Here is a 22,024-nt window from a genome sequence, read left to right on the forward strand (position 1 = left end):
TCATCTGAAAACTCAAACTCATCAAATCTTTCAAACAGAAACATGGCAACAAACTTCCAACTACTGACAACATCGAATTGGTCCACACTCAAGGCACTTTTGCAGTCTCGGACATTGCCACAATCAGAACCATGACAGAACGTGAATCTCCAACTGATAATGCCTCAACACAACTACTTTTACACAACACTGGTATAGACACATCAACCAAAATCACAAGTCCATTCAAGCCACCATCCACTTTCACGCCCACCATGCCCAGAGATGCCATCAACATCTACAACGATGTGATTGTGGAAGAGGTCAAAAGTTTACACAAAAGAAAATCCCGTGCAAAACACAAGAAGACATTCAAACACAAACAATACATGGACGTCATGAAAAAACTAAAAGACAGAACGGACATTATCATCAACAAATCAGACAAAGGCGGCAACATCGTCCTATGGCCAAGGAACTTATACATGGAGGAGGCTTACAGACATCTGCACGATGCAACTTGCTATATACCTACCACCATGAAGGAAGTAGTTGCTAGAGGCAAAGAACTCAAAAAGAGCCTCAATAACTACAGAACGCAAGGCATTATCAGTAAAGAGGAGTTCAATTTCCTGAACAACGAATTTCCTGTACTACCGATCCTGTACTTTCTGCCAAAGGTGCACAAAGGGACATCACCGGTGCCTGGGAGACCCATCATTTCGGCACGCAAAAGCCTCTGTGAAAACATATCTAAATAGGTCAACTACTTTCTGCAAGAGCATGTCATCAACTTACCTACCTACTTAAGAGACACTAGCGACTTCCTTCTCAAAATCAAAAATATCCCGTGGTCACTGAACTGTGTCCTGATGTCTCTTGACATAACTTCATTCTACACCAGCATACGTCATCCAGTTGGACTAAATGCATGCCATGAATTCCTGGCTAAGTGACCTAGCCATTGTTACAAACACAATGAATTCATCATGTTTCTCATTGAGTGGTGCCTACAACATAACTTTTTTATGCTCAACAACAAGACATACCAACAACTCAGAGGTGTGGCCATGGGGCCTTGCTTATCCCCCAGCTACGCATGTCTCCATGTGGGCTGGAGGGAGGAGCGGGTCTTCAGGGTCACACACTCAGAAGCTTGGTCCAATAACATCCTCTGTTGGCTACGTTATATAGACGATATATTCATGGTCTGGAAGGGTTCCATTGATAGTGCAAAGACATTCATCAATGAGATCAATTGTAATGACTATAATTTGGAGTTCACTGCCACCATAAGCACAGAATCAGTGGAATTTCTGGATGTAAAAGTATATGTCTCTGATAACACAATACAGTCCACCCTCCATAGAAAAACCACTGCAGGGAACTCCACCTTGCACGCCACCAGCTTCCACCCGAAACACCTGATAGCAAGCATTCCTTATGGGGAAATGCTGCGCTTGCGCAGCATATGCAGCAACACTACGGACCTAACCAAGTGCCAATTGGAGTCTTACATGAGATGCAGGGCTAAAAGGTACACAAAAAAGACGATCATGGCAGCGATTACCAAAGCTAACTCATTTCCCAAGGAGGTGCTATTACAGGGCACATGCGCTGACATTACTAACAACACAGATACTCAACCGGAGCTGACCACTGAGAACTGGGTAACCACGTGCCTAATCATCACTCACAACATCGAGGCATGTGCACTCAAATCCATTTTCAACAAACACTGGGCCATCACCAAGATTGATTCCACACTAGGACCCATGGTTGCCCCTAGGCCTGACATCACCTATAGTAGAGCCAGTTCCATGCATGATGCTGTTGTTAGAAACAGCCCTGAAATAACTAATACCATGAATTGGTTATCAGGTGTCAAAGGTTTTTTTTTAAGTGCAGCAGCTGCAGGGCGTGCAGATTTTTGGAGTTAACACCACCCAAATCATGGCGGAGTCCAGGAACAAACCCGTAGTTATCCAACAAAAACTCACTTGCAGAATGGAATTAGCAGTTTACATTCTTACCTGCAGCTGAGGGCTCAGATTTGTAGGGAGCACTAAGCTCCAGGTGCACCTACGTATCTTGCAACACATTAGAGCAATTGTCAACAGTGACCCAGCATATCCTGTTGCCAGGCACTTTAAAGAAACACATCATAACAATTTGGACTACCCTAAATACTGTGTAGTTAACTGCATCCTACCACTCAGACGTGGGGGAAATAGAGAGAAATTGTTAAGATAACTGGATTCCAAATATATAATTGAACTCAACACAAAGGCACCAACAGGACTGAATCTCAGAGAAGACCTTTAGAACTTCCTGTAAAAGGAAGTTACCACAGTTGCGTTTACACACTTCACCCATTTGACTTCTAAAAGTCGGCTGACTTTTAGTTGGTTGTCCAGTTTTTAACCCACTGCATTTCTTGTTCTCACGATTAGGAACATTGTTTTAACACACTGCACCAGGCTCGCCAGTTCTAGGAGCAACTTTAGGGTTTAGTACTCGCACGTCACAGCACCTCAACACTTTCCCCTGTCCCACTTCACTTATTTTCAATATTATCCATTAGTGACCCCGTTGTTTAGTAGATTAACGTACTCACATTTTATGGCCATTTAGTGAAAAACACACATCACTCGCAGACTACAAAATGCTATATGTGACTCCTATAACACTTAGGCCCACTTAAGTATCCGCACTTACCATACATAGCAACATGACTGCAAATGCGCTCAAGCATAATTGTTAACCGCATGGGCACTAACATGTAAAGGCTGCAATAGATGCACTTCATTGTATGTTCCCAAGTCAGTGATGATGGCATACCAGGTTCCTTGCATTTTACCCATGCCACATGGCATCCACAATGGTTTTCAGGAACATATACTCGTGTTATCTCATCTAATTATAGAACTAGCTTCTATCACTGACACGTCTTGGGAGACTATCATTACGCCGTTTTCCACACATTGACAATACATCTATCTTTGCCCACACCTGCTTACCTCTTAACACACTGCACATCACTGGAGTTACAGAATGCTGAGCCATCTGCACTGTTATATAGAGCACTAGTCTTTTGTCTATGTCTGTCACTGAAGTTGCTTGTCATTTTTGCGCCTAGTCATCGGCTGATGACAAGATGTTTTTACTGCATGCTGCAAAATTGCCACATTTTTGTCATATCACTGAAGTTTGCTTGTCATTTTTGCACCTAGTCATCGGCTGATAATATGATGGTTTTACTACATGCTGCAAAATTGCCACGTTTTTGCCATGTCACAATAAACATTGAAGAGTCACTAATAGATACTATAAATACAATGTCCATTTGCAAAGCGCGCTATGTGATCAAGACCACAGGCTTGTGGTCTTGTGGTCGAAATCAAAGGCCACTATACATGCAAAACGGATTTTGCTGTATACGTGCTTCAGTGCCCGTGTGGCCTGAGGTACATAAGCAGCACTATCCTACCAGTCCACAAACATGTGTTACAGCACTTAAGAGCCATCAAGCATGGTGATAAAACGTATCCGGTGGCACGCCATTTCGAACAACAGTATCACAAAAATGCAGAAGGACTATTGTATTTTGTAATAGATGCTAAAAAAAAACAGTTGAGAAGGTTAGAATCTTCTTACATAATCAAATTGAATAGTGAAATCCTAGAAGGTTTGAATATGGAGGAAGATTTACATACTCATCTATGAATTAAGTATATAATTAATAAACTCTTTTTCCCTTTTTTGTTGTTTTTAACCTTTCACGGAAATTTATTATTTTTAGTTTCACTTTATTATAGCACTTGCAGTTTCAAAAGACGCATCCTTTACTTGTATAATGGTATTCTGCTTTTAATGTTTGCCCACTTGGGCTAAATAGGTAACCATTTCAAAAATATTTAAATCTGAATAACCATGCAGAGATTTGTGCATAATGTTGCTTCAAGAGAGACTGCTACTAAGGTTTATCTTGCTCATTCTCATTCTTTATTAAATTAGGGCACATGTCCATGACAACATTTAGAATATATTGTAATCACAGAACCAGCACCAGTGAGCATTAGTGCTGGGATATCATGAGAATTTTTTTTTTTTAAATGCAGAAAAGTTTGTACAGATTACTAAGAACATTGAGTTTATAATTGTGGAACTACGAGTCTGTCTTCTGATACACTGCTGTAGTAGTTTTGAACATGTGACACACCACTCGTGGCATTTAAAATGGCTGAAAACTTTATTGTAACTGTTGGTGATCAAGCCTGCAGGACTGGCGAAACGTGTCCAACAGCTGACGATTAAATCAATATTTCAGCAAGACAAAGCATAGTCATCCTTTGCTTTTGCTTAGGGAGATTTTTTCGAATTCATTCAGACCACCGCGCCCTTTGTTCAGGAGCAGCGGTGGTTAAAATACAAGCAAAAAGGAGCTGGATATATATATATATATATATATATATATATATATATATATATATATATATATATATATATATATAGTTGTACAGTTTCCACTTTCCAGAGGGGATTGTTAGTTTGTTGGACAACTTAATTGTTGGGATGGTGCTAGAGAAATTCCAAGCACCCCGTCAGGATATGTTGCCCTATAGTCTTGCTAGCTCACGGTGCCACCCTGTGTACCCTTAAACCTAACAAATGGTTTGGGCAACCTCAGAACATGACAACCCTGACTCCCTAGGGCATTATGGTATCAGATCTAGAACCATTTCGCTCAGTCACTCGTTCTTTCTCAAAGAGGTACACAAGAAATAAACAACGGGCGTTTTCAATAATTATTGAACCATTGTGATTCTTGTATAACATATGTGTGCTACAATGAGTAATAGACAGAAGTAGATAAAAGTGAGTAGCAAAATAAGAATGGTGAACGGAATTAATAATTTCACTATAGTCATTGAGCTTTGACAGTGTATATTTACTGGCATATAAGTATGATGTATAGCGTACCCCTACTATGTGCCCCCTAACCTATTTGCTGAGGGTGGGTGTTTTGCCAAGAATACCCTGCCAGATGATCTAAATCCCCATTACCTGAAGGCAAGCTATTTAGGTCCCCATCTTGGTCATAATTTGACATTTTTCCACGCAGACTGTAAACAGGAATCAGCTGGGCTAAGCCAAAGACATAGTGACATCCTCACTAATGACAGCAGATTGCTCCTCTAATTTGAGAACAGAAATACATGTGTATTTATAATAACAGTATCCTATCTTCCGTGTCAACGATTTAGCCAAGCTGACATTGTTTATTATCTCTGTGATAGCCCTGTCACCTCATGGACGAATATTAAACAACAACATTTTCACAATATGTGTTCAGGCCTTATTCTGAATGTACAAGGTGTTGTGATAGTGTACTTATGAAGTGGAATTGTAAGCAATGTAGTTTCAAAGAAACTTATCCTGAACTGTCACGCAAGCAAATCTGTGCCAAAGGTTATCATGTAGAAAAAGAAGGTAACTTAAGAAATGCGTTCATGTCAAATGGAAGTGTTTCTTCCATGGCTTACCCTAGCCATGTGACACACATTCCTCAGACATATGTTGACCAAAGCTATCTAATGATAATAAGAAAGCTATCCATAGCAATACTCCAGCATGAGATCATATTAAAGTTGCTATAATATAAAATTATTTAAAAAAGACAATCATACAGTTTGAAACCCAAATCATACAGCAAATCATTGTCTAACAGTATAAAAGTGAATAAAAAACAAATTTAAAGGAATTTGGTTTTTTTGGAACTCCGCAAGCTCCGTGTAACGTGTAGTGTGGAAAACGCCGCAAACTCCACGAGCGGAGCAGAGTTCACTGGCCAAACTTAGCTAGAACGTGTCATTGTAGCGACTGTAGCAGTTTGCACTGTTGTTTTTGCAGCTTTATCAGCCATTGCATTCCATTCAATGTGCACGCCCACACGCTGATAGTTCAATGTGTAAATTACGTGAGTCAGTGGCAAGCAAATCTTTAGCCTTGCCACCTGTTCCCAAAGCATCTTGTGCTTTAGTGTGTACCCTTTAAATCTCTGAATCCATTTTGGCTCTAGTAGTGTTAACTCTCATTGTATACAATATTTCGCATCATACACCATGAGTTTTGGAGAATACGGGATCCATATTTTCCAGTGACAGTATTAAAGCCAAAAGTTCAGCCAACTGTGCAATGCAGTCACCAAGTGACTGTGTGTAGGTTTTCTCAGGATGGAATTCTCTATCCTGAACGAGCCCCTTTATGATGATTTATGCTGCTGAATATTGTTGCTTTGTCCCTACGGCAATTTGTGCAGAACCATCAGTTTATTTGATGTAATCGTACTGATCTAGAGGCATCATTTAATTAGGCAGGGCGTATTCTGGCTCATATTACAGAAACGCTTGTGTTTGTAGTGTAGTGTCAAATCAGTAATCTACATCTGTTGCAGTGAGTGAGTTATCCCATTGTATTCATCCTGAATGTAAGGCATTTGCGTTTGGTACATTAGCTCTTGCGACGGCCTATAAGGTCGGCACTGGGGTCACAATTATTTGTTTACCCAGAGCCAGGGCTCTCTCTCTAACTATAGCAGTCTGTACTGCTGTCAGTTTTTTTTGCGATTGCCATCTGTGTCACCTTCATTGAATGTGTCATAAGTGTACCCTGATGCTCCCATTATGACGTGGATCACCAGGTTTGCTGTGTTAACATGTGTGTGTAAGTGTTTTGAAGCTAGCATGTCAGCTTGTACTGAATGTAGTATTTTTGTGTGTGCTCAGTGATCCAGTATGTACTAGAGACATCTGGATGAATCAGGTTGTAAAATGGATTAACCCCACCTGCATAATGAGGAATGTAAGTTCTGCCAAAAGTTTGGAATCCTAATATGGATTGTAACCTGTTCAATGTAGTTGGGGGCTGAAGGAGCACAGGACAGGACAGTATGTGTTGCAAGTATTGTGTCTACACTTGAAAACTCATATCTCAGAATAGGGTCATTGAGGTGGGCAATCTTTTATTTTTTTAAAGTTAAATTTGTAGCCCATGTGAGCAAATCCTAAAATGATGTGATTCACTTTTTTCAAGGATACAGAAAGGTCATCATCCATCAGATATATGTCATTAACATAAGACAATTCCTGGTCATCCACATTTTCTAGAAGTTCTGTTACCATGGCTGCAAACAGCACGGGTTGTTCTTTTACCCCTGGGACAAACAACAGAACTGTTTTTGAGAACCTAGAGAGCTGAAGCGTGTACAATACCTGCTTCCAGGTGCTATATTTTGGTAGAAAAATCCATTTGAGATATCTAGTTTATTTAGTATTTGTATTATTTACTCACAATATTGTTCATTAGTGCTGTGCTGTGTGCATTTTGCAATGCAAATATGTGAGTAGCTGTGTTAGATGTTTGTAATCTAAAACTAGATGATATGAATGGTCTGGTTTCATCACGGTAACTAAGGGATTATTCATTGAAGAGGTGCAACTTTCCATTATACCCTGTATTCAAGTTGCTCTAGACTCTCCAGCTTCATTTTTCATGAGGTTTTGTTTTGATGTTTTGAAATTGTGGGGTAGACCTCAGTGGTATTTCATGATAATGGGAACCGTAATCCCACCACACATGGTTGTGGCATAATACAGGAGGTAGTACTAACGCCCACTCCTTGACCTATGAATGCTTAACTGAATGTAGAGCAAGGTCGGAAAAAGGCAGGTAAAATTACTGTTTCTCCATTTGGGCAATCCATCACAAATTCATGTGGCCAATCCTTTTCAGCCAAGAGAATATCGTAGCTGAATGACAAGTCTTCCCAAAAGAGAACATTAATGTTCCTAGGTACGTCTCCCTCCAATTAGAGTTGTATTTTACATATATGTTGTGGGACACTTACCCTAGTATCTGGTGTCTCTACCTGGATATATTCACTCAGCACTATTCACACCAGACAATCCATCAGGTAACAGGTGATCTATCATGACCTCTGCCATACTGTCCAGCATGGTCACTACCCATTCCCCACTCAGAGGCAGTGTACTCAATATCTGCAGCATGCTTGACTTTAGGTCCAGCTACCTTCTTCTTTTTAAACTGAGGTTTTAGGTTTTTCTTTCTCTTTAATAATGTCGTCAGAGGAGTGTTTGCTTTAGTTTCACATACTCCTCCAATCTGCGCTCTCACCATAAACCTTTCTCCGAATGTTTATCTGATTACTTCTTTAAGGAATGAGATGAATGTGTATCAGTATACTGATACCTGTCAGGCGGTCTAAAATTATCACAGTTACATAGGTTATAGCGCTTCTCGGTGGCTTCCTGTGGAGGAGACCCAGCCCATGATTTAGTTTTCTTTTAGTTTTTCTTATTATCCCACTTCTTCTTCCTAGAAGATTCAGGTGCTTGCTTAGAGCTATCCTTCTCAGAATTACTCTTTAGTTGCAGTGGCGGCTGCTGACATATCAAAGTGGTAGGGCGTAAAAGATTGCGAGGAGTGTTATGTCATAAATGAGCGAGCCCAGCAACATAAAGGGGGTTCTCTCCCTCCACCCCCGAGAAAGTTTGAAAAAAGCATGTGACAAATTGTGACAAGAAACACACTACATAATTAGCAGTAGCAATTCACCAAAGCACTGAATTCATCCTGATTTCAACTGTGGGAGAGGGTGGGTAGTTAAGAGCTAAAGTTAAAAATGACAAAACATACTGTACCTATGTGAATGCGCCTCGTGGAAAAGGGTGCAAGAGGATGACAGACCCCACAAACACCTACAGCAGACAGTGGGTGCTGTTGGTGAAAATTAACAATGCACAGAGCAGCACATGATACAAAGTGCACTATGCGTAGACGTTTGCATAATAGATACTGTAATCTGACCCGACAATGATAATGAGCTTGTCAACGTGGGGAGAATAAAAGTGGGAGTCAGCCATACCAGCAGAATGCTCATGCTCACATATCAAGGATTCAAACTTTGTCTGTACATGTTTTATTTTCATCATTTCATACAGACCCACCACACACCTTGGCATCTATCAACAGCACGTCCGACTAATCCAAAGAGTATTATTTATCATTACAGTGCACATGGTAGCGTCAGTTATGTGGGCAGTGTGTGGAATAAACAGGAAATGCTAAAACGAGCCCGGCTCCGGCTGTAGCCGCTAAATGAAAACAAATAGTTGTGGAACAGAGTTCAATTGAAAAACGCGCGGGCTGCAAAGCACAGCTTCTAGTTGGTGCAGGGAGCCCGCAAAGTATTTAACAGTTTTAGACAATTAAAAGAGGATAGGAAGAAGCGAGGTTTAAATGTCTTAGAGGGGATTAGGGCTTGAAAGTTAAATAAGGAAAGGCTTTGCTTTGTTTCGAGGCTGCATTAGCTTTTAAAAGATTACTTATTGACCAGCATCCTCTAAACCCCCTAAATCCAATGCCGCTCGGTAACGGATGCATTTCTGCTTTTCCTGTTGTTTAGGTCTCGCTGAGACAGCGAAAGCTGTCTCTTTGAGATATTTTGTAAGTGGATTTTTGAAAGTGCTTCCCCGGCATAGAGCTACAGTGCACGAGGCGTGCACGCGCGCAAAGCAGCCATATGGCTTTACGTCGCTCTCCCTGCCTCTTTGACCCTTGCATTCCCCCCTCCCTTCTCATCCAGCCCTTTGATGCTCTGCTCCATTGCTTTCACTTTCACCGCTTTGGATAACATGGGATTAAGCTACTTTGCAGGCACTGATATTAAGCACGACGCTATGTTACACTGCGGTTATTTCACGGATTGGAGACAACTTTATGTAATGGGAGCGCATGTTATTATTGCAGCTTTTTTAAAGCAGCGCGTTCCCCGCTTCCGTCATTCCATCAAGTCTCTCTATCTCCCTCCCCCTTTCTATCTCTCTCTCGCCCTCCCTCCCTCAGCTCTCAATTAACAGTTTAATGCAACTCTCGGAGGTGTCCACTGAGGTCTTTTACACGCTCTGTCCTGGCGCCGACCCCTGGCACTCTCCAATGCCCTCACCCCTTTCCACAGTTTAATGCAACTCTCGGAGGTGTCCACTGAGCTCTTTTACACGCTCTGTCCTGGCGCCGACCCCTGGCACTCTCCAATGCCCTCACCCCTTTCCACAGTTTAATGCAACTCTCGGAGGTGTCCACTGAGCTCTTTTACACGCTCTGTCCTGGCGCCGACCCCTGGCACTCTCCAATGCCCTCACCCCTTTCCACAGTTTAATGCAACCCTCGGAGGTGTCCACTGAGCTCTTTTACACGCTCTGTCCTGGCGCCGACCCCTGGCACTCTCCGATGCCCTCACCCCTTTCCTTCGCTGGCAGCCCCAGTCCACATCTCCCCTCTCCCCCCAATCTGTTCCCCTGCCGTCGCCAGCGCCTGGCTCTCACCGCGAGGAGGTCTTCCCTCTTCCAAGCCCTCCAGCGCCATTAGAATTCACGTGGAGCGGCTAAAAATGCACGTCTTAACAGCGGCTAATACTTTATTTTTACACAAAGCCCTCGAGAATATGCAAATAGGAGGCTGGCCCAGCTGATATGTCACCATGCCCCTTCTCTTCTCGAGGACAGAGAGAAAGTTGTCCTTTCGAGCTGTCCCTGATGTATAATCCTGGCTGCTGCTCCCTATTTTAATTACTCTACTTAAGTGCTCAAATAATAAATATTGACTTGTTTTAACATAGCGGTTCATTCTACACTTCCGTCGGCTTGCAGCACTGTATGTAACTGGTGTCTGTATTATCGAATATAATAACCCTGGGAAGATGAGCCTGCAAGGGCCAGGATTAACCCAGTGACCTGCCGAGGACCACCTATTTATGGCTCGCTGAGCCATGCTTTTGAATGTTGTCGAATGGTAAGCAAAGGTGTCTGTCATGTATTCAAACACAAATTAAGGATGCAAAGTTTGTTTAAGAATCTGTTCAATCTTTTAAATATATTTCGAACTCACCAAGCTGGTCTTCTCTACCAACAATTTCTGGTATTCTTATTAGAACAGGAGTAGCACCCGGAGTTCACCCACTGCTATCTTACCTACATAGTGCCCCGGGGGACAACGGCCCGCCCACCCCCTCATATTTGAGGGAATCTCTGCCAAGAAAGGCCTGTCCAGTTGCTGTTCAACTATACAAATACCGCAGACCAAATACCTGCCCTTTTATGCAACAATAAAAACCGCTGGCAATAAACACATACCAGACATCCATTAAATCAACAATAAGAAACTCTCAATGCGAGACGAAAAAAGAAACGTTCCAGGCAGGAGACAGGGTTACAAATAAATGTGGCAACACTATAGCGTGTTGCGCAAAATAAATACAGTCAGGCGACAGATGCCAGAGATTAACACCCGCAAGAGGACCGAGTTACAGCACATTTAAGAGAGGGTGTGCTGCTCCATGACGTTTGAGAATGCAGAGTGCAGACACTAATGGCTGACCCTAGGACATGTGGACCTACTTACAATAATGCAAAACCAAAGGGGATGATGAATTAAACCCAGATCAGTTGACTGGGGGTGAGTGCTTGCAATGTTCAACACTCCGTCCATCATCCCCTTTGGTTTTCCTACTTACAATAATCCCAGCTTCAACATTTGTCCAAGATTTGTGTGATTCAGGGAGCACCTCTTTGCCTCCCTGTGCCTTAGACTGTAAACGTGACTTATCTTAAAATAACTGCAAATTCCCAAAAATATGTCTCTTTCCACATCCTTAATTTTGAAATCTTCGCCAGGGTCCACGGTACAGCCTGTTGTAAGCAGTGCTTAATTTGAGCCAGTGGTTGTATGTAACCTATTCAATATTTCTCCAAGGTGCGTCGGGTTGAATCAGGAGAGAAGTAGCCCCTAGATGGATCTTGGAGCTCCCCACTGGACTTGTCTCAATTTAAGAAGTTGAAGGTGACAATTTCAAATACCTGTAATGTAGAAAACATTTGGTCCTACAAGAACGACAATGAGGTCTTGCCCTTAGAGGTTTTAGGAGATTCAGGCCTACATAAGTTATCAATGGGACAGATCACTCAGTCCCAGTTGCCACTCCCTCAGATCCTAACCGCCCAGCTCTTCAATTTCCTACAATTTCCACTGAACGCATGATCAAACGTATAAAAATATTCAACTACGAAGCTCCTTCGGACCCTTGCCCCACTAAAGTGTTGCACGATATAGCCGATTCTATTGCACCTTCACTGGCTTTAATGCTCAAGAAAAGTTCTAAAATCTGACTGTTTTCCTGCCAAATAGAACAAGCATTTGCAATGCAATAGGTCTTGCATTTGCAAGAGTTTCAGCTATTAGCATTGTTAATGACAATGTCTTTTATTTATGTATTTATTTTTAAAACCAACAAATAAAAGGCATTGTTATTTACAATGCCAATAGCTTAAACTCTCGCAAATGCGAGACCTATTGGATTGCAAGCCGATGAATGGAAATGTCCTTTTATGAAGCTGAGCAATGCTCTTATGCTTTATGTTTGAAACTCATCAAGTAATTATCAATAATGATGAGTGATGTAAAATGCTCTTATTTTCAGAGGAATTGTAAAATAAAAAGTACTCTGGGGACATGAGCTGAGCTGTACATGCAGGGAGCTTAGGACTTTGTGATCACGTCTTTTATTAGCACTCTGAGGCAGTCTCCTGCCTGTGATTGCCATGCAAACAGCGATAAGCTAGATTTCACAAATGGAAATATAACAAGAACATGGAGAATTGTAAAGGTTATTTTGCGCATTGGAAACATTCCAACATTTTCTGCATATTTAGGAATAGATGACCTTATAACTTAGGTAAAGTGACAACGTGTTAAACCAAACGGGAGGTAAGCTTGGTTGGAATATTTAACAAGCATTTTCAATGCAATAGGTCTCGCATTTACGCGAGTTTAAGCTAGTGGCATTGTAAATGACAATGCCTTCGATCTATGTTTTAAAAACTAAAACAAAAATAAAAGGAATTGGTATTTGCAATGTCAATAGCTCAAACTCGCGTAAATGCGAGACCTATTGCATTGCAAATGCTTGTTTTGTTTTTACAAACATATTTCCCTGAAGTAACAATGGGGTGTTGAAAAGGGCCGGGGGCCGCGAGCGCCGAGCGGGGGCTCCCTGCTTTTAATTTGGATTAATGCCTGGGAAGCCCTGCTTAAATTTCTGAGAAACGAAACACAATTACATAACGGATATGTCATGGCTTGCATATTTCGGCAGCAAACCATACTGTAGATGTTTTGGCACACTGGTGTTTGTGGGGTCTGTGGTGGCTGGTTTGCGGCTCCTTTTAAGTATGTGAGCAGCTGAAATTATATATGTTGTGTGAGAAGGGGTGACGTGGAGAAATCATTCCAACCCTAACATGAAGAGGCTTTCCCTCGCAGTGCCCATCAGCTCCTCTTGTCGACTCAGTGTCTTCTGGAAGAGAGTGAGACCCTTAAAACAAAACGTTTCACTTTATCAATCTTACCGGCAGCGTTTCTTTAAATTCCTTTCCCTCGTGCTGTGCGCTCCTTTACCGTGGCTGCAGGCACGGCCTTTCTTTTTCAAACTGCTGCAAATGGTGCCTGTAGCCCTGTGGGTTAATTTATATCGACAGGAGCAGCTTGATGGTGTCCGTTTGTTGCGTTGCGCGACATAATAAACAGTCAGCCAAAACGTGATAAATCCCGGAAGAGCTGAACTGAACTCAGTAACCCACGCTCCCAGCAGCTTCCATTATCCAATGAAAAAGTTGCCTAACAGTGCAAAGACGAAAGCAGAGCTAATCATTCCCTCCCACTACACTGTGTTGCTGTCCGCCAGCCCCACCCCTTTCCCTTAAAGTGTATTAGGTTCTGCTGACCACGCCCAGGGCCACGTCAGAAGCGCCCCATTTGAAGCCCATTCACTGCTGCTTGGTGCAGTCACTCCCCTCAGGATAATGTGACTCTCCTCGCTTGTGCCTCGAGGGCGAGGAATTATCCTCGCCCAGTTCAGCATATGCGCAGGAGAAGACTCTCGTCCGAGGGTCCGACCTCTAAAAACGATATTAAAATGTTACTTTCTTAGGGTAGAAGTGGTCAAGTGGAGCATGTAGCAGTGAGCATGCCATGATTTAAAGCTGGCAAAATGCTCCATGTGATGTTAATTATTTTCTCCCTTTTCTGCACTCCGAAGCTGGGAGTGCAACGCCCCTTACGCCCCTTACGCCCCTTAATACCAGCCGCCACTGTTTAGTTGTGGTTTACCAGGTCTGGCTCCCAAATTATCTCTACCGAGTGTAGCATAGGTTTTTTCAATAATTTTGCTAATTCATGCTCCTGTTCTCTTGGAGCTAAATCCCTCAGGCATATAGCCAAAGCTGCTGATTCCCCTTTAATAATACTTAACATAATGGCGGACACTGCTGCAAAGTTGCACTACAGTTATTACCCAAATCCAGGGCTGGTGCTGCCCCAGAATAATACAGGATCTGTTTAAGCACCTCTGGCAAAACAGCTAATGAAGGGGTACCATGTGTTCATGTATATACTGCAGAAAAGACTGTATCAGTGTGGTGTAGCCTTCCATAGGGGGAGCCATCATGCTCGGCAACCAGATTGTTAATATTCTTTTTCCTGCGGTCCTTTGTGGGGAAACACCGCTTCATGCTGACATGTTTTCTGTGCAATCCAGAATGGAATCTCCTCCTGTCTGGTGGGAACCTTACCCATTACTGCATTTAGTATTTGTGGGCTGGTGCCCAATGTAGTCAATTGTGGTTGTGCAGATTGAGCAGCCTGCGCATGGTTAAGTGTTAATGTTCACATCAAACATCTGTATATTGTCACTAAATTTTTGTATAATCTCTGCAAATGTACTGATGATAAATTGTCAACAATAGGATGAGGTGTTTCTCCAGATAAGACTAGCCATGTAGCTCCCTCATTGCTAAGGGGACCTAGTCTAATGTCTTCTATTGTGTGTGGTAGGGCACCATCAAACTAATTTCTTTGTTCTTGATATGTTAAAGGTATTTTTATTTCTTCATATGGTGTGTAAATATTTTGAACTTCACCTTGTGTGTAGTTGTACAATAGTTTAGTTGTGTTGTCTGCTGCCTGGAATATAACTCATGAATAGAACACCTCTGCCCTATATTCTTCATGAGCCTCAACCACAAAGACCACCTTTCCACCTGTAAGTGTGAGACTGTATCGTAGCAGTTTCCGAGCAACCACATGTCTGCAGTTCTCAGAGATGTTAACAAACGTGACGGATATCCCATCTACCATATTACGATCCCCATAGTTTAGAATGTGATTGTAATACAGCGGATTAGATATCCGTCATGTTTGTTATGGAGTGTTCCCCTCTGCCAACTTCTCAATCAGGCCCTTGGTCACAAGTTGGACATTCCTCCTCGAAGAGGGTAAACAGGAATCATCTGGGCTGAGGCTTCGACACAGCGATTACCTCACAAAGACAGCAGAGTGCTCCTCTAATTTGAGGACGGAAGTATGTGTGGATTTATGATAACAGTATCCACGTTTCCATGTTGAGGCTTCAGCCAGGCTGGCATTGTTTATTGTCTCTGTGATAACCCTGTTACCTCGTGGATGAATATTAAACAACATTTGCACAATGTATATTCAGGCCTTGCTTGTACTGAATGTTCATGGTGTCACAACATTGTACTTATGGAGTGGATATGTAAGCAATGTGGTTTCAGAGAAACAAATCCTTCACTGACATAAGCAAATGTGTGTCAAAAGTAATTGGGGCATATGTACAAGGACTGGCAAAACTACAGCTAACGCTAGTTAGTGGCAGTTTTCTTGCCGCTGTGTACCACTGAAAACAATTGCCATGCTAGCAAAGTATGTACAAGACATCACTACATGGCGATAGCTTCAGGGATCAGCGGTGAAAAATGCCGCTAACATTAGCATGAAGGCGATAGGAATTATGGCATTAGCGGGCAAAAACCAACGAAAGACCCATTAACGGCAAAGAAACGCTCACTAGTCAGCCGAACGTGAGTTTTTTTTACCTCTATTGGAAAAAATAGCCTATCAGTCGACCTCCAATAGAAAATAAGCCAAAAAAATGAAATGCAGAATGCAGCAGCCAGGGCCAAGTGCAGCACAACTCAATAAACCCCTCAAGCCACCCAACATCCAGGATGACCAGGATGAGAGCCTGGATGCCTCGCTGGACCTGCACCTGGAGCCTGGATGCCTCACTGGACCTGCGTCTGGAGCCTGGATGCCTCAATGGACCTGCATCTGGAGCCTGGAATGGGATGCAGAGGAGCTTTGGAGTCGAAAAGCCGTGGCGGTAGACATAGAGGCGTGGCGATCGCCCGTACCTGGTGGTAAAGTCTGGTCGGCCGCATGGAGACATGTTGCTGACCTGTGTGAGAAGACCGCCTTGCACCCCTTGGAACTGTGAATGGTAAATGGCGGTGTTGCGCACCAACATAAGGAGGTCTGTATCGCATACTACGATCCACCACTACATCGGGGTGCACCTCTCTGCATCACATGCCCGATGAGGTTGTGCTGGCCAGACACTGTGGAGGGTGTGTCCCCTGAGCTGCACCAAACGTGTGTTGTTAGAGAGCTGCAAATTCACGCCTAAGGGGGCCTTGCTGCCTCAACCGCATCGGGGGGTTCACCAGCGGACTTGGCGGCAACTGCTGTACCCACGCTTGTGAAATCCCACCTGGCGGAGGCTCCTGCTGGCTGAGTCACAGATTTGTAGAGAGTTTAGCGGATTGCGCCACAGTGTCAATGTCCAGGTAAGGAGAAGGTGGGACACATATCAGAGGAGGCCTGGGGGTCGAGTCCCCCGGGCCTAGCACCTGTAGATGACGCACCCCCAGTGTCGGCTCATCCGCAATGGCAGGAGAGCATCGCCACTACTTCCAAGCAGTGCAAGAAGAGGAACAATCATCACATGATGATAACTTCCTGATGTTATGATGCCATGTTTCCTTTTCGGGTAGGAGGGTGGGTAGGGCTGCTCCACTCACGGAGCAGGGTAGGGGCGGAGTGGCATGCCCACTCAAGTGTGCAATGACTGTTTGGTCAGCCCACTGAGGTCGCACAAAGCAGTCATGCATACTGTCCTGTTCGCAATGCAGGCTGCTTTACAGCCTGCAAGGAGAACATGCCCACACCTCCAGCCCCTGGCTGAATGCCTCGTCCTGGCACCAATGACCAATCCCAACGCCGCATTGCAGCGTTGTGATTGGCTTAGGGGAGGGAGCCTGGCGGCCTACTTCCTGTTCCTGGAAGCAGACTCAGGAATGCAGGAGCAACAAAGACATGGGACCCGGCCTCGAGGTAAGATTTCTCTCATTTATATATTTATAAGACCCGCTCACACACACACCCCCATGTCCACGCTCTATCAAGTGTTCTTTCTGGCATTTCCCACCTCCCAGCTGTCCAGTCCCCCTGCAGCCCTTTTCAATGGTGGCCGCTGTGCGGCCATGCGCAGCAGGAGTACCACTGGTGTGCCAAAGGTATATATGGAGTTACGACGCATACCATTATATCACATTCCAGTACAATCCATACTTATACTAGGTATATTGCAACAGTAGGGAAGGTGTTGGATTGCGGAGATGTAAACATTACTATTCCCACTTCAGTGAGTACAACCCTAAAACTAACCCTTGCACCCCAAAGCACACCCTGAACCCTAAAATGTATCTTTGAGCCCCTAAAACACACCCCAATGTTCATGATTGACCCCAAAACACACCCCCAAATTTCAAATTTTACCCCAAAACACACCCCACATTTAATCTCCGACACCCGAAAACCATACCCACCCTAAAAATTACAAATACCCCATTACTGACCTCACAATGCGTTGTAATGGAATGCGATGTAAAGGCACCTGCGTTGTTGGATTTGCGTTCTAAAGGCATTACGATGTAATGCCTGCGTTGTAATGGATGTCTCCCGTGCCAAAGGCAAGCCATAGGCAAGCCCGTCTGCGTCCGTCTGCCCCTGGACCACGCTCAGCACCAAGGACCCTTCCTCTCGGACACTCCACCTCTACAGCGCCAGCACCCTCGTCGCCATCAGCTCTGGACACCACATCACCTGCCAGGACCAACATCTTCTCCGGACCGGACATTGCCATCACCATCACTGATGGCTACTAAATCACCCGCAAGAACTACCTCGACCGTCCAGGAGGAGGCATTGCCATCACCTACAGAAGCACACTCCGACTGACACCTCAACTTCCAGATCCAGACCAACCCCAGCCCCATCCTCTACGGCACTCTCATCTGCAGGCCCCCCGGACCATGGACACCCATTCTCTGATACCATTGTAGACCTCATTGCACACAAAGCTCTCCCATCCACTGACGACATCCTACTCGGCAAACACAAGTTCCACCTGGACAGCCCCAGTTACCAGAACACTGCCCCTTCCTGGGGTAGCTCCCCAACATCAAACTCAAGCAGCTAGTCACCGCAGGAGACCACATAGCAGGACACATGATAGAGCACATCTCCTCCGCCATTCGGACCTTCAACTGCTGCCATACCACTGGATTCTCCTGGACCGACCATCATTGTATACATCACGTGTTCAGCATGCCCACAGTACACATCGCCATCATCGCCCCCCTTGCAGCTAGATCAAGGCCACCAAAGTACTTCTGGTCAACTCCCTCAGCACCACCACTCCGCCAACGCTTACAGACAATGACACTGCAGCGCACAACTGCCACTGATGAGTCTCCAAGTGCGCCGACACCGGTGCACCCCTCAAGAACGGCACTGCATCAGTACCTTATGCCTGCATGATGGCAGGCGTAAGGGTGACGCAGTGCCACAGGGATAAGCTGGCCCCATGCATTGCTGGAGTTGCGTCATGGTTGTGACACGACTGCAGCAATGGGTGACTTTAGCGTAGACAGATGCATCATGATTCCGGACGTATCTGTCAATACTTGTGTCATGGAGCAATGTCCAGTAAATACAATACATCCGTGGTGTCGCAAGCAGGGGGTAGTGAAAAGTGTTGCAACGCAGTCTCGTCTCAGCGCTGCGACACTTTTCATGAGTAAGACCCAGGAATGCACACTACCTTATTGATGATGCGCAGTCCTGCCCTGTAGTTTTGTCAAAGGGCAGTGCAGCTACATTGCTTGCAACGCAGTCCAGCAACAAAAGATACTGAAATGAGGCCCCAAAGGTTATCTCCATTTTTAAGACCAGCAATTTTCTGGTCTTAAAAAGGTGCCTCTAACTGCAGTTAAAGGCAGTTTTTTTGGTCCTCCAAACTTAAGGTACATATCGTGAAGTGTGGTTAGTGGCTGTTTTTGCATGGGAACGCAACATTATCACTAACAGAAGTCGTGATCTTTAGAATGGACGTTTTGGTGGAAAACCACCGCTGGCTTGTACATATGGCGATAAAAATATTGCCGCAAAACTGTCGGAAAAGTGCCGCTAACGCGGCGTTAACTCCTTGTACATATACCCCATTGTGCGGAAAGGAAGGCAACTTAAGAAATGCATACATGTAAAATCAGAGTGTTTCTTTCCGGGCCTAACCTAGTCATGTGATAAATTATGTATGTATAATAAAATATGTATAAAACAATTGTTTCATTTTACAATGATATCAGTAATTTCAGCAGGTCCAGGCTTTAGGTGAGTGCTCCCAATACCTGTGCAGTAAATAAATGCATACAGCGCCAATGAGGCTCTGCAAGTTACTTATTCAAAGTTTAGGTAGGGAAGACATCTACACTGCTCTTTTACCTATCAATCAAAAACACATGCACATCTTTTCATTGCAATATATAAGGCAAATTATATTTCACTACCTATGATGTTTTCTGTTCGACTAGCAGTCCTCCGTTAAGCAATGCAGTGTTTTTGTGCCTTGAAATGAAGAGCAAAAGGTTAAGAAACGTTATTTGCTTGTTCTCAATATGTTTATTGTGAACCATCATGAGAACTCCTCCCTGAGATCACAATCATAGTGATGGGTAAATGAGTGAATGACATGCCAAGAAATTAGCTGTTTCCTGGTCATAAGAACAATAAAATATGCAGCGATCTGTAAGTTATGAATTTGAAGTCCTCTGGGACAATTATATATGCTACGATTTCTAAGAAGATTTTGATTTCTGGCAAGGTCACAGTAGCCTTCCATTCTTCCAAGTTTGGCACATTGATCCTGCCTGTATCCATCCATCAATCAATCGATCAATCAATCAATCAGGCGTTTGTGAATCGCAACTACTCACCTGAAAGGGTCTCAAGGCTCTAGGGGGAGGATGTTACGGTGCTTCATAGAATAGCCATTTCTTGAGGCCCCTTAGGAACTTGGTGAGTGATGGTGTCTGTCCGAGGTGGAGAGGAAGGGTATTCCAAGCCTTGGCCACAAGGAGGGAGAAGGAGCATCCTCTTATTCTGATCTTCCTGGTGCAGGAGCCATCGCAAAGGAGTGCTGGGCTGAGAGGAGGGATCTTTGGGGTGCGTGGAACAATAGGCGGTGGTTCATGTAGGCTGGTTCGGTGTTGTGGAGGGCTTTGTGTTCGTGGGTGAGGAGCTTGAAGGTGATTCTCTTCTTCTTGGGGGGCAAGTGTAGTGTCTGTAGGTGTTGGCTGATGTGGTAGTGGGGCAGAGGACCCGTTTGGCTGGCATTCTGGATGTTCTGGAGTTTGCGGTGAGGTTCTTGTTGGCCCCGGCGTAGGGTGCATTGCCAAAGTCCAGTCTGCTGCTGAGAAGGGCACGGGTGATGGTTTTTCTGTGTTCTAGGGGAATCCATTTGAAGGTCTTTTGGAGGAGACAAAAGGAGTGGTAGCAGGAAGAGGTGACAGCGTTGATCTGGCGGTCCATTTTGAGTTCGGATTCCAGGATGATTCTGAGGTTGTGTGCGTGGTCCATGGGGCAGGGGGGCTCCCGAGTGTGGGGGGGGGCCACCAGATGTCATTCGAGGCATCAGGGTGTGGGCCCATGATGAGTACTTCGGTTTTGTCCATGTTGAGTTGTAGGCAGCTGTTCCTCGTCCACCTGGCAATTGCTTTCATTCCTTCTTGAAAGTTGTGTTTGGGTTTTTTCGATAGGGAGAGGATGAGTTGGGTGTTGTCAGCTGCAATACGATGTTGAGTCCGTGTGATCTGGCTATGGATGCGAGTGTGGCAATGTAGACATTGAACAGGGTGGGGCTGATGGAGGACCCTTGCGGGACTCCGCAGGTGGTCGCTGTGGGTTCCCAGAGGAAAGGAGGGAGTCTGACCCGCTGCGTTCTACCGGAGAAAAATGAGCAGATTCAGTCAAGAGCCTTGGTCCAGATTCCTGTGTTGTGGAGTCTGCGGGCAAGGGTGTGGTGTGAGACTGCGTCAAAGGTGGCGGAGAGGTCCAGGAGGATGAGGGACACAGTCTCCCCTCTGTCGAGGAGAGCACGGGTGTTGTCTGCCACGGCAAGAATGGCGGATTTGGTGCTGTGATTCTACCTGAAGCCTGATTGGGAGAAGTCGAGGATGTTGTTTTCTTCTATGAAGGAGGTGAGTTGACTGTTGACGACCATTTCCATGACTTTCATGGGTACAGGAGTAAGGAGATCGGACTGTAGTTCTTGAGGTTGGTGGGGTCTGCCAAAGGTATATTCAGGAGAGGGTTGATCTTGGTGTATTTCCAATTGTTGGGAAGAAGGCGGTCTCGAAGTAGCGGTTGAAGATTTGTTGAAGCTCGGGGAAGATGATGTTTGTGAGTCTGTGGTAGATATGGTGGGGGCTGTGGTGTGTGGGGGCCCGAAGTGGTTTGATTTCATATTCTTCAGCATGTCTTTATTGCAGAGGGCCATCAAGCTGTCAAGTGTCGACTGCGTGTTATAGGGCACGGCGGGTGAGGGTTCGGCATGAAGGTTGTTCTTGTCGAAGTTGTCGTGGATGGTCTTGCTTTTGTGATGGAAGAAGGTGCTGAGACTGTCGTAGAGGTCCTGGGAGGGTAGGATGTCAGTAGTCCCACTGTTGGGTTGGGTTGGGCGAACTGCCGAAGAGTTCATTACTGTTGTGTGCGT

At 44.5% G+C, this 22,024-nt stretch overlaps 1 long non-coding RNA gene across 1 annotated transcript in view; it reads right to left on the minus strand.

Moving 5' to 3' along the window:
• The window catches only part of LOC146799029 (uncharacterized), a 180,937-nt gene extending 167,200 nt beyond the window's left edge, over positions 1 to 13,737 (minus strand). Inside the window, exon 1 of the long non-coding RNA XR_014969230.1 lies at positions 13,464 to 13,737. This is a non-coding gene — a long non-coding RNA (uncharacterized LOC146799029). The remainder of the gene's footprint in view (positions 1 to 13,463) is intronic.
• Between the last annotated feature and the right edge of the window lie 8,287 nt (positions 13,738 to 22,024).

The sequence above is a fragment of the Triturus cristatus genome, chromosome 9, assembly GCF_964204655.1.
Source record: "Triturus cristatus chromosome 9, aTriCri1.1, whole genome shotgun sequence".
In the NCBI taxonomy this organism is placed as follows: domain Eukaryota; kingdom Metazoa; phylum Chordata; class Amphibia; order Caudata; family Salamandridae; genus Triturus; species Triturus cristatus.